Source organism: Hemibagrus wyckioides, linkage group LG06, assembly GCF_019097595.1.
Source record: "Hemibagrus wyckioides isolate EC202008001 linkage group LG06, SWU_Hwy_1.0, whole genome shotgun sequence".
NCBI classification, from domain to species: Eukaryota; Metazoa; Chordata; class Actinopteri; order Siluriformes; family Bagridae; genus Hemibagrus; species Hemibagrus wyckioides.
Window position 1 is genome coordinate 42,223,213 of NC_080715.1, and position 10,940 is coordinate 42,234,152.

Genomic DNA, 10,940 nt, shown 5'->3' on the forward strand with positions numbered 1-10,940 from the left:
AGATAGCAGACTGACACTCCCACTCCGTGGTGGCCCAAAGACGGGCTTTGCCAGACAGGAGAGAGACGATGTAGGCCACCTTTGCTCGTTCTGAGGGAAAGGAGGACGGCTGCAGCTCGAAAATGACAGAACACTGCATCAAGAATGCCCGACAGGAACCAGGTTCCCCTGAGAAACACTCTGGATGGGGCAAGTTAGGCTCACGAATTGGGGAAATGGTAACTGGTGGTGCAGGAGAGCTCTGAGAACTGGAAAGCTGGTTCATTCTGTGAACGAGGTCCTGCGTAGCTCCTGATAACTCCTGCAAGTAGCGCTCCTGAGTAGTAGAGGCCTGAGACAAGGCCTCAAGTTGGGCCTGAAAACTCTGAGTGTCTGTTGGGTCCATGTCTGGCCGGATGATGCTGTCAGGAAACACACGGTGGACCCAAATGCAGGACGCCAGGTAGTGTGAACAACAGTATATTAAATACGAAGCCCAAATTCACACACAGTAGAGGGAATCAGCAAAAACATACATTAGGAGAAAAAAGGGCAGCAGCAATCAGCTCAAAGGGGAACACAGTTCAATAATAGCAAGGCAGTCCATAGAGGAAGTTCAACGTGAAAAAAAACTTAAAGACTGCACCCAAAAGTAGTCCACAGAAGAAGCAGAGTCCGTAATCAGCGATGGCAAAATCAATAATCCACAAGATGAGTCCCCGGGAAAAAAAACGTCCGAATCCACATTGAAAATATAAGAAAATCCACAAAAATAAATAACCCACAGGGGAAAAGGGGAGCCGCCTCTAGAGAGAAGGAAAACCAAAATCCGCTAGAAATAATCCACAAGAAAAGAACGGAGGGAAAAACCGCCGAAGCAAAACAGGAAACACAAAACGCCACGGAAAAACAGCAAGGCGGAGGAGCCGGCAAAACGAAACCAAAAGGCGCCGGGAAAAAAAACGAACAGAAAACTCACTGCAAAAAACAGGAACAAAAATGCGAGAAAGACGGAGGTGACGAGGTGAGACGGAAAGAGTGCAGGGTAAGATCATGACAGAACCTTCACTCGGCCAACAACCGCTTTAAACTAATTAAACACAAACTAGTCCAAAAAAGACAGAAAACAGGAGTAAACTTGAACTCTAACTGCTCTTAATATTTATCCTCACATCATTTATAATCTTATGGATATAACTGATGTGTCCTCAGAGTGAGTTAAAGGAGGAGCAGATGAAATTCCAGCAGAGAATCCAGGAGAAGCAGAAGAAGGTGCAGGAGCTGAAACAGACTGTGAACACTATAAAGGTGAGCAGTGAGCAGAGACAGAGCTGCTCCTAGAAACACACACAACATGGACAACCAGTCATTTAGAGTCCCAGTAAGAGAGGGAATGATAGATGAGATTTAAATCTTCTGTGTGTGTGTGTGTGTGTGTGTGTGTGTGTGTGTCCTAACAGCTCAGTGCACAGACAGCAGTAGATGACAATGAGAGGATCTTTACTGAGATGATCAGCTCCATGGAGAAAAAGCGCTCGGAGGTGACGGAGCTGATCAGAGCTCAGGAGAAGGCTGAACTGAGTCGAGCTGAACGACTCCTGGAGCAACTGGAGCAGGAGATTGCTGATCTTCAGAGGAGAGTCACTGAGCTGGAGCAGCTTTCACACACACATGATCACATCCATTTCCTCCAGGTAACACTCACTGTCTGATCTACAGAGCCAGCTGTTCCTCACACACTCTCTAAAACACCTCTCATTAAAGCAGCAATAAATGTCCCTGTCTGACATCACAAGTGTGTCTTTCATTTCATTTCTTCTCTGTAGGCTTTAGCTTCTGGACATCATTCTCCTCCATATGACATACCAGATTTTGACACATCCAGCATCACTGTCCCTCAACATCTGTCATTTGATGGAGTGAGGAATTCTCTCTCAGATCTGAAGAAGAGACTGGAGGAATTCTGTGAGGAGGAATTCAACAAAATCCCTCCACATGGTAAGAGGAGCTGCTCCTGCTGGAGAAACACAATGATGGACGTCTTTACTCGCTCTGTGAAGTGTTATTTCTTAGCCATGCTCCTGCTTACTTTTCTGCAGCCAGTTTGCTCACCTGACACTTTGAAGTAAAATACTGATTTCAAATGAATAAACTGACTGTATCACTTTCAACTGTTTCCATCTTTTACACAACCTGATGATGCTTTTTGTCTTCATTTCCATTTTTCTCTCCACAGCTGCAGCAGTTCAGATCATTTCACCACCAGAGCCACAGAGCAGAGAAGAGTTTCTGAACTGTACGTCTAACACACACACACACACACACACACACACACACAGTATTATTTGAATGAAACCCAACATGTTCACATTGTTCAGTTTGTTTTTCTCTTTTATTTTAGATTTCTGTTATCTGACTCTGGTCCCAACATTCTGTCAGAGAAGGACAGAGTGGTTATAGGCAGTGAGAGAGAGCAGCAGTACTCTGATCATCCAGAGAGATTTGACTACTGGGAACAGGTGTTGTGTAAGGAGAGTGTGTGTGGACGCTGTTACTGGGAGGTGGAGTGGAGAGTTAAGTTTGGTGGTGTGTACATATCAGTCTCATATAAAGACATCAGCAGGAAAGGACAGGGTGAGGAGTGTAGGTTTGGGCGCAACAATCAGCCCTGGAGTCTGTATTGTTCTCCTTCTTCTCTCTCATTCTATCACAACAAAATTAAGACTGATCTCAGAGTTCCATCACCCTCCAGAATAGGAGTTTATGTGGATCACAGTGCAGGAACTCTGTCCTTCTACAGCGTCTCTGACACCATGAAGCTCCTCCACAGAGTCCACACCACATTCACTCAGCCTCTATACGCTGGATTCAGGCTCTACTGGTGGTCTGGTTCTCCATCTGTGAGATTGTGTGATCCAGAATAATGTGTGTAGAGTTTTGTGTAAAATTCCTGCACATTACCACATTGTTACTCCATCATCTGTTTTACTAGCACACAATCCAGCTGCACAAAAAACAGTTGTTTTCATTTCTTTTAACGTAAAACAGATAAGTCATTTTACACTGATTAAAAAGAAATGTTAAAAATTATGTCAGATAAGAAACTAGTAAAATTTTAAATGGAAATCATCAAATGATATCTTGTGACCTTAGCACTGTAAATCACTAATAAACAGTAATAAAGCCAGTACAGTACAACATTTTAAACCTGTTAGGATCACACTCTAGAGAAAGTCTGAAGTTGTTTCTAAACCCAGAAATTTCACTGTAAAGCATTTAACAATATTTAAACTACATTAAATCATACAGTAGATGATTGGTTAAAGCTTCCTCTGTTGTGTTCATCCCATATTCAGCCTGGATGATGATTGGCTGGCAGACAGAACCTTATAAATCCAAGTTTATCTCTGAGTTTTAGAGAAAAAGATCAGACCACAGGAGAACAGTGTGAACTGGGTGTCAATATCAGTCTCATATAAAGAGATCAGAAGGAAAGGAAGTCGTAATATATGTGGGTTTAATTTAACACAGACTGAATATTTACTTTCTAAAATGTTGATTGTAAAATAAATAGTTTTGTGGCTCTGTAATGAAGAATGTAAAGTAACTGGAGTTTTTATTCTCATTTTATCTGCATTAAGAATATTGCTCTACTTTGTGATTTTTGGGATTAAATTAAAATTAATTTAGAAACGTGTCAGAATGGCCATGTCCACACATAGCTGGGTATTTTTAAAAATGGAGATTTAAAATGTTATTTAATTTATTTTAAATCTGTCCACACAAGCTACATGTTGAAAAATATCTTTTGCTACATGAAAACGCTAAACGCCCTGTTAAGTGCTGTCAGGAGCATGCCTAATCAACAGGGGGTGATATACCTCTAAGTGTAAAGCTATGTTGGCCAATCACAAGCCTAGACAAAACGTCATTACCAGTTCCGGTAGTTTAACAACAATGGTGCGTCGCGGGAAAGTTGAGTCATATGTTTGGACTGACTGCTTACTCGGCGACAACAGCGATGTCCTTGACATGTGAAACTTTTTTTGCCATTCCTCTGCAACGACCATTTGATTTTCAAAGATTTCCCACCATGTAGAAGGCCGACCGGGTCTCGTCCAAAACCGCCGTCACTGTCTGCATGGTCTGTGATGTCGGAGTTTTGTATGTAGCAGCAGTGAGCTTTGTATTACATTCTGGTACCTCTATTCCTTAATGTAAAGTGTCCAGTAAGCAAAGTTAACACAGTCAGTAGTTTACATAAGTCTGCCATTGCACAAAATATCTTCATAAACAAAGCTGACATCAAATCAAGGAGACCGGCACACAGACAATGATGTCAATTCGTTAAAATCTTTGTTTCCCCTGTCCACACAACACCACTGAAGATGGAGTTTTGGAAAATCTTCACCTCGGAAGGAGTTTTCGAAAATCTCCGTTTTCAACCACCTTAAACTGTGTTTGCATGTGGACGAAAGGTCAAAACGCAGAGAAAAATCTCAGTTTTAAAAAATACCCAGCTATGTGTGGCCTATGATCAGTGAACATATAAGAGCATTTCTCTTTCAGTCCACCAGAGGGCGTGCAGACACCACTTTTAAATGACTTCTTCACTTCACTCATTTTTTCTGAAAGATCCTGGCAACTGACAAGCAACATACCATTAAAAAAAAAAAAACACAAACCACGACAACAACAAAAAGAACACTTGGCAAGCGATGCTCAGCAGGTTCAAGTTCCTCAACCAGTCACAAAGAATCAAGACATTCCTCTTCTCCATTCATTACACAGATAAAAAGTGCTGATATAACTCTTTATGAAATATACACAAGTTTGGTTTCATTTTCAGAAATCTGTTCTTGTGGAAAAAATAACTTTTCAAGAATAGTAATTACATTCACTGCCAAGTCATGTGTTCTAGCTTTTATAGAAATGCCAAAGATCACATTTTCTCTTGCAATATCACCGAGATATTTAAATTGATGAATAACTAGTAATGCTAATCTTCCCAAAATGCACAGGTAAATTTACTCTAATAAAATAAATGATCTGTTGTTTCAATCTGTTCACCATGTCCAGCTGTTACAGTCTAGACCAAAAGAGCATCTTAAAAAATTCTTGAATGGACAAACACCATTTCTTTTGCTCTGGGTGAGAGTGGAAAGGTAAAAATATTTCGGTCTCAATTTTGTAACTTCATGATTGCAGAAATTATATTTTTGTTTGAAATGCATTCCTAATTATAATATGAAATGTTGGGCTAGTGAGAGCAGGTTCACTCACCAAAAGGAGTTACATGACTATGATGTACATTATTGGACATTTGATGGTGTATTTTACAAGAATATAAGAATTTGTTGAAAGAGGGGAGTTATGAATTAGATGTAATTTAGTTTTCATTTTAAGCCAGAAGTCCTAGAAAAAAAACTATTATTCTGAGTATTTAGGTTACTATTTTTCATAAATATGGTGGTGTCATCAGTCTAAACAACATCAGTTGTTTGCCTCCCGCTGTCAATTTTACAAATGTTTTTTATAGGAATGGAACACATTTCCCCTGTAGCAATAATAAAGTGCAGGGGTGAGAGGCAACCTTGTTTAATTCCTTTGTTAATTGAGAATCTTTGCAATGAACCCTGTAGTAATGAGACTGAACTATTCATGTCCTAAGTAACAACCAAATTTTTGATGTTTTCTCCAAAACATAAGTTTGCATTCAATAAAACTGAAGGCTTCAAAGAAATCTAAATGATAGACCAGTAGGTCAAGCTCAAGCTGTACATTGAATACACCATACAACATGAATACACCAACATTTCAAGAAACCTGACTGTGCATCTGAGATCATTTGCATAATCCCGGTTTTTAATCTGTTAGTGTAGACACGAGTTAAAATTTTATAGTTATTATTTTGCAGAGTTATGGGCCTGAGATTCTTAATTGCTTGACAGAAGGAATCACTTTTGAGGAGATTTTAATTCAATTTCCAGTAATCTCTTTTCCCTGAGACAAATGCATGTAGGTCTAAGAATTAGTTGAACCATGATCTGTTAGATGTGCTACAAAAACTAAGGAGTCAGACTCTAAACTATTCCCATTTTCCTGAAATCTATTCAGAATTGACACAATACAAAAGTAAAATAGGATTATAATGATGTCTCTAGTATTTTGAAGCAGTTCTATCAAGCCACTCATCCATCAGCATATTAAAATCACCTCCCAATGTAAAGTCCTCTGTAGGATCTATGACATAAATCCTTTACGGTCATTATAACTTCAGCAATCATAGTTTTGTTTTGGTTGGTGGTGTTATATATTTTTTTTTCGAAAGATTAGAAAAATATTATCTAGTTCAAAGACACAGATTATCCAATGACCATTAATGTCCTTGCTAGAATTTAAAATTTTACCAGGAAAAGAGAAAAAGTGTCATAGCTGACACTATAGGAATGCTATGGGAATGCTTCTTTGCAGAAGTTGTGTCTGAAGCACTGTGTGAAATTATTATGATTTTTTGGCTCGGGTAGGTCATATGATGGAAATGCACACAAGCAAGACCATATAAGGGCATCTATGTCACATTACTCCAGCTTGTACTTGAAGGAACATGCATAACCTGGTATAGATCCCTTTCAAGGGAACTCAATGCTATGGGAACATCAATACCAATGTCACCGCAGATTGGGGGATGTCTGTCCTGGAGGTTGTGAAATGGCACAAGCAAGCCAAGAGCAGAGCACCACTAGCCCTGCAGGACCTTGGACCTGGGTGTGGGGTCCAGGTTCTAGAACTGCCATGGGATACCGAATTGTCTTGACCATACCAGGAGCAAAATCCGGATAGTAGAGTGTACTAAGAGGGTCTGCAGATCTCCTATCCTTCTTAAGGAGCTTCAACGTCTCAGATGCTGACACCATTGGCTCAGTGGGGACTTCAAGCAATCCCTCTAGGACCACTGAGAGGTCCCAGAAGATCTGCAGAAGGGTCTCAGCTGCCTGGCACTATGCTGAAAGCGACAGACCAGAATGAATGTAGAACCCGGAATCTCGATCTGAGAGGGGAACATGTTATATGGCCCCTTTTCTCAGAAGTGAGAAGAGTTCCTGGTATGCTTGCGAAATCCCCATGGTGTGCAGCGCCACACCAGCTTGTCTAGCAACCGTGTAGGCCTACCCTATAAGGGTTAATGTGGCCCTACTGGGATTGGATGGGAGAGCAGGCTTCCTTCATGTGGCCAATGCAGGGTTCACCTAAGTCACCTAGTTCATCTAAGTAAACAATAGCGGAGTAGTTGGAAGTGGCTTGGAAGAACAAACAGGCAGAACATGGATTTCCCTATGACCTGGACATCTCCGCATGGAGGTCTGGAAGAAACATGAGATGACTGTGTGAAGGTGGAACACGGCCTGAGGTAAGGTAGTGGTCATAAACCTTAGAGCAGGCAACGCTAAACTTTTCCTCAGCTTAATCTAGGCTAAGTTCAGCCACAACATGTGTAACCAACTCCAAGAGCTCTTCATATGCCACAGTATGTGGTGGCAATTTGACTGCTGATTATTCCTCATCACCAACACCACACAAACACAAATGGCAGTGGTTCAGCACCTCAGATAGCAGTGCTGTCATAGAGCTGTGGAGAATCAGCACCATGGCCTGCACCGCTAAATTAGAGTGTAAGACAAAGCAGAAGTTGGAAAGCCTGCACGAACCCTCTGGGGGGGGTTTCACCTGCTTCACCTTTCCATGAATGCATGTGATGGTCTAAGCCTTCTGCCAGGCATGCCACAGGTGTCAACTGAGAATCCAGTGCATTTCAAACCCCTCCCAATCATTGCCTTTCGAGTACGTTGGCATAGGTCTCATCTCACCAGTCTGGAGTCAAGAATACATCCTGGTAATGATGGATTACGCAACCGGGTACCGGAAGGCGGTCCTACATCAGAAGGCCACCTACCGTAATGTTGCCAGGGAGCTGCTCACACTCTTCAGTCATGTGTTAATCCCTAAGGACATCCTGACCGACCAAGATACGGCCTTCACCTCACAACTAATGGCTGATCTGTGTCAGCTTTTGCAGGTCAAACACCTGAGGACGTCCGTGTATCACTCGCAGACTGATGGACTGGTGGAGCAGTTCAATCAGACCCTCAAGAGGATGATACACCAGGTGGTAGATGAGTAAGAAAGGAACTGGGACCTCTTCCATCCCTATATCCTCTTTGCCATCTGAGAGATGCCTCAAGTGTCAACAGGGTTCACCCCATTTAATCTCCTGTTTAGACGGCGACCTCGGGGACTGTTAGATGGGGCCCGTGAAGCATGGGAAGGACAGCATTCATCATTTTGATCCACGATCGACTATGTGCAGGACATGCAGGTGAGGATTGACAGAGTGGGGCCCATCATAAGGAAGCACATGTATGAGTATACAACCAGCCTGGGAGTTCCAACCAGGGGACCAAATAATGCTCCTAGTCCCCAACACCGCCTGCAAGGTGTTGGCCAAATGTCAGGGCCCGTATACAGTCCTCGAGCGGGTGGGACCTGTGAGTTATCACCTTCAATAGCCAGGTAAGTGTGCAGACACCCAACTGTATCATATTATCATATTAAAGAAATGGTTGCTGGCTGTGTCTGTGTTTGCTTGTGCTGTCACAGATCCTCAAGAGTGCAAACTGTTCAGGAGGGGAGAAGATCTCTCACCAGCCCAGCAGCAAGATGTCATGGAGCTCATTGACCAGTTTGTCTATGTCTTCTCATCCACCCCTGGGCTCACGCAGCTGGTACAACACGAGATCAAAACCCCTCCCAGGATGGTGGTTCGCTAGCAGCCATACAGGGTCCCTTTGTCACGCTATAGAGGAGGAAGTACAGTGAATGCTAAAAGAGGGAATTATACAGGAATCTGCCAGCCCATGGTCTAGCCCTATTGTGGTGGTGCCCAAGCCCAATGGATCCCTCTGCCTCTGTAACGACTTCCTTGGAGGTTCAACCAAATCAGAATTCAACTCCTACCCCCTGCCTTGTGTGGATGACCTCTTGGAGAGGCAAAGAAAGGCCTGGTTTGTTTCCACCCTCTATCCCACCAAAGGCTACTGGCAGGTAGCCCTATCCCCTGATGCCAAGCCAAAAAACAGACTTCACCACCTCCAGAGGCTATTGGCAGTATTGAGTCTTGCCCTTTGCTCTGCATGAAGCCCCAGCAACATTGCAGCTCCTCATGGTCATCGTCTATACGTGGGCTACTGCACAGGTCGGATGTTGCTGCGACCACAGAAAAAGAAAGTAGAGGCCATCAGGGAGTACACCTGGTCCACCACCAAGAAACAGGTACATGCCTTTCTGGGTTTGGCAGGTTACTTCTGAGATTTGTCCCAAACATCTAATCTATAGTCTCCTTTAGAGTCCTTTCAGACCTCACCAAAAAGGGTCAACCAAACCGGGCACAGTGGACTAAGGAGACCGTACGGGCTTTCCTGCAGCTGAAAACAGAGCTCACCAGCCACCCTGTGCTCTGTACCCTGCAAGCACCCCCTCGATGAACTCTGTTTTCTGTTTATAAGAAAATAAAATGCACCTGAATCAGTTTCTGCATTGTTTCTATTTCTGAAGTCCAGATAGACTGAGGTCATGTGACCACTTATTATAAAAGTTTATATTCTGTATTTTGACACTTAATTGTCATTTCAACACATATTGTAAATGAAAATGTATTTCGTGTGTTATGGAACAGGTATATGCTCAAAATGCGTTATTTAATATACAGTATATATAAACATACTTAAAATGGTGCAAATAAAGAAATAAATACATAAATAAATAGTAATAATTATACACATTATAGATCTACTATTACTGCAACATACTTGTTAGCGTAATTAGCATACCGTGCTATATGGTAAATAACATAAAAACCAATGCGAGCTCATACCACCACATCCTTGCATATACGCTGAAGTTGCATTTCCATGGGAACCACCGTGATTTACCACTCAAGTCCAGAAAAGTGTGAAATAGTTTTAAAGATTTACACACGCAGATTCCATTGCATTAGCATTAAACTGGAGACAGTAACATTAGTCTGGTTATGGCTTTAGCCAACAAGCAAACTAGCAAGTCCCGTCTCCTTGATGACTACCTGATGAGTTTTACTGTCTGTTAGCCAAATATAAAATTGTAGCCAATTATAGTATTCTTCGAGACAGCATGCCACCACTGGAAGTGAATGCACTTACTAAAATAGACCAGCATAACACACAAATTTAAATAACAGTGTAATGAATTGTCAGATGCAGACTGAGTAGGATCCATTTGTAGGTGTTTAATGAATAATCAAAATCGTCAGACAAAAAATCACAAGAACAAGGGCAGGTAAAATGGTCAAAACCAGAAAGGCAAACAGCGATGCAAAACAAATCAGATAAACGCGAGACTGATTCAGAAATTGAGAAACAAAACGAAGTCAATACACAATAAAGCAGTCAGAACAACGCAATGGCAAATGGCTCCGTATGGAATGAATCACAATACTTTGCGTCTTGGTGTTGCGAACACACTGCTTAAATGTTCGAGAAAACCCGGAACTGTTCCCAGGGGGTGGTGCCAAAACTTGGGGGAGGGCTCCCTCCAGTGGACAGGTGCCAGTGGCTTTGTTACAAGTAGTCCAGGGAAATCCAATTGAATAATTTTATACACAATTAATCATTAAAGCCATAAATAATATAAATTTTAATAGTTATATGATTCAATATGTATAAAACATGAGAAATTAAACACGGTTAATAAACATTTTAGAATATCATTTCTTAATAGAAAAAAAAAACCCATGACCCATTCTGCATTTAATAAGTGTAGCAGCTACATAGATTATATTATTTATGTGTGGAAGGAGGTGAAATGGTTAACAGAGGAGTTTTTAATAACGTGGCTGTGTTTTTGCTCCTCCTCCTCCTCTCTCTCTC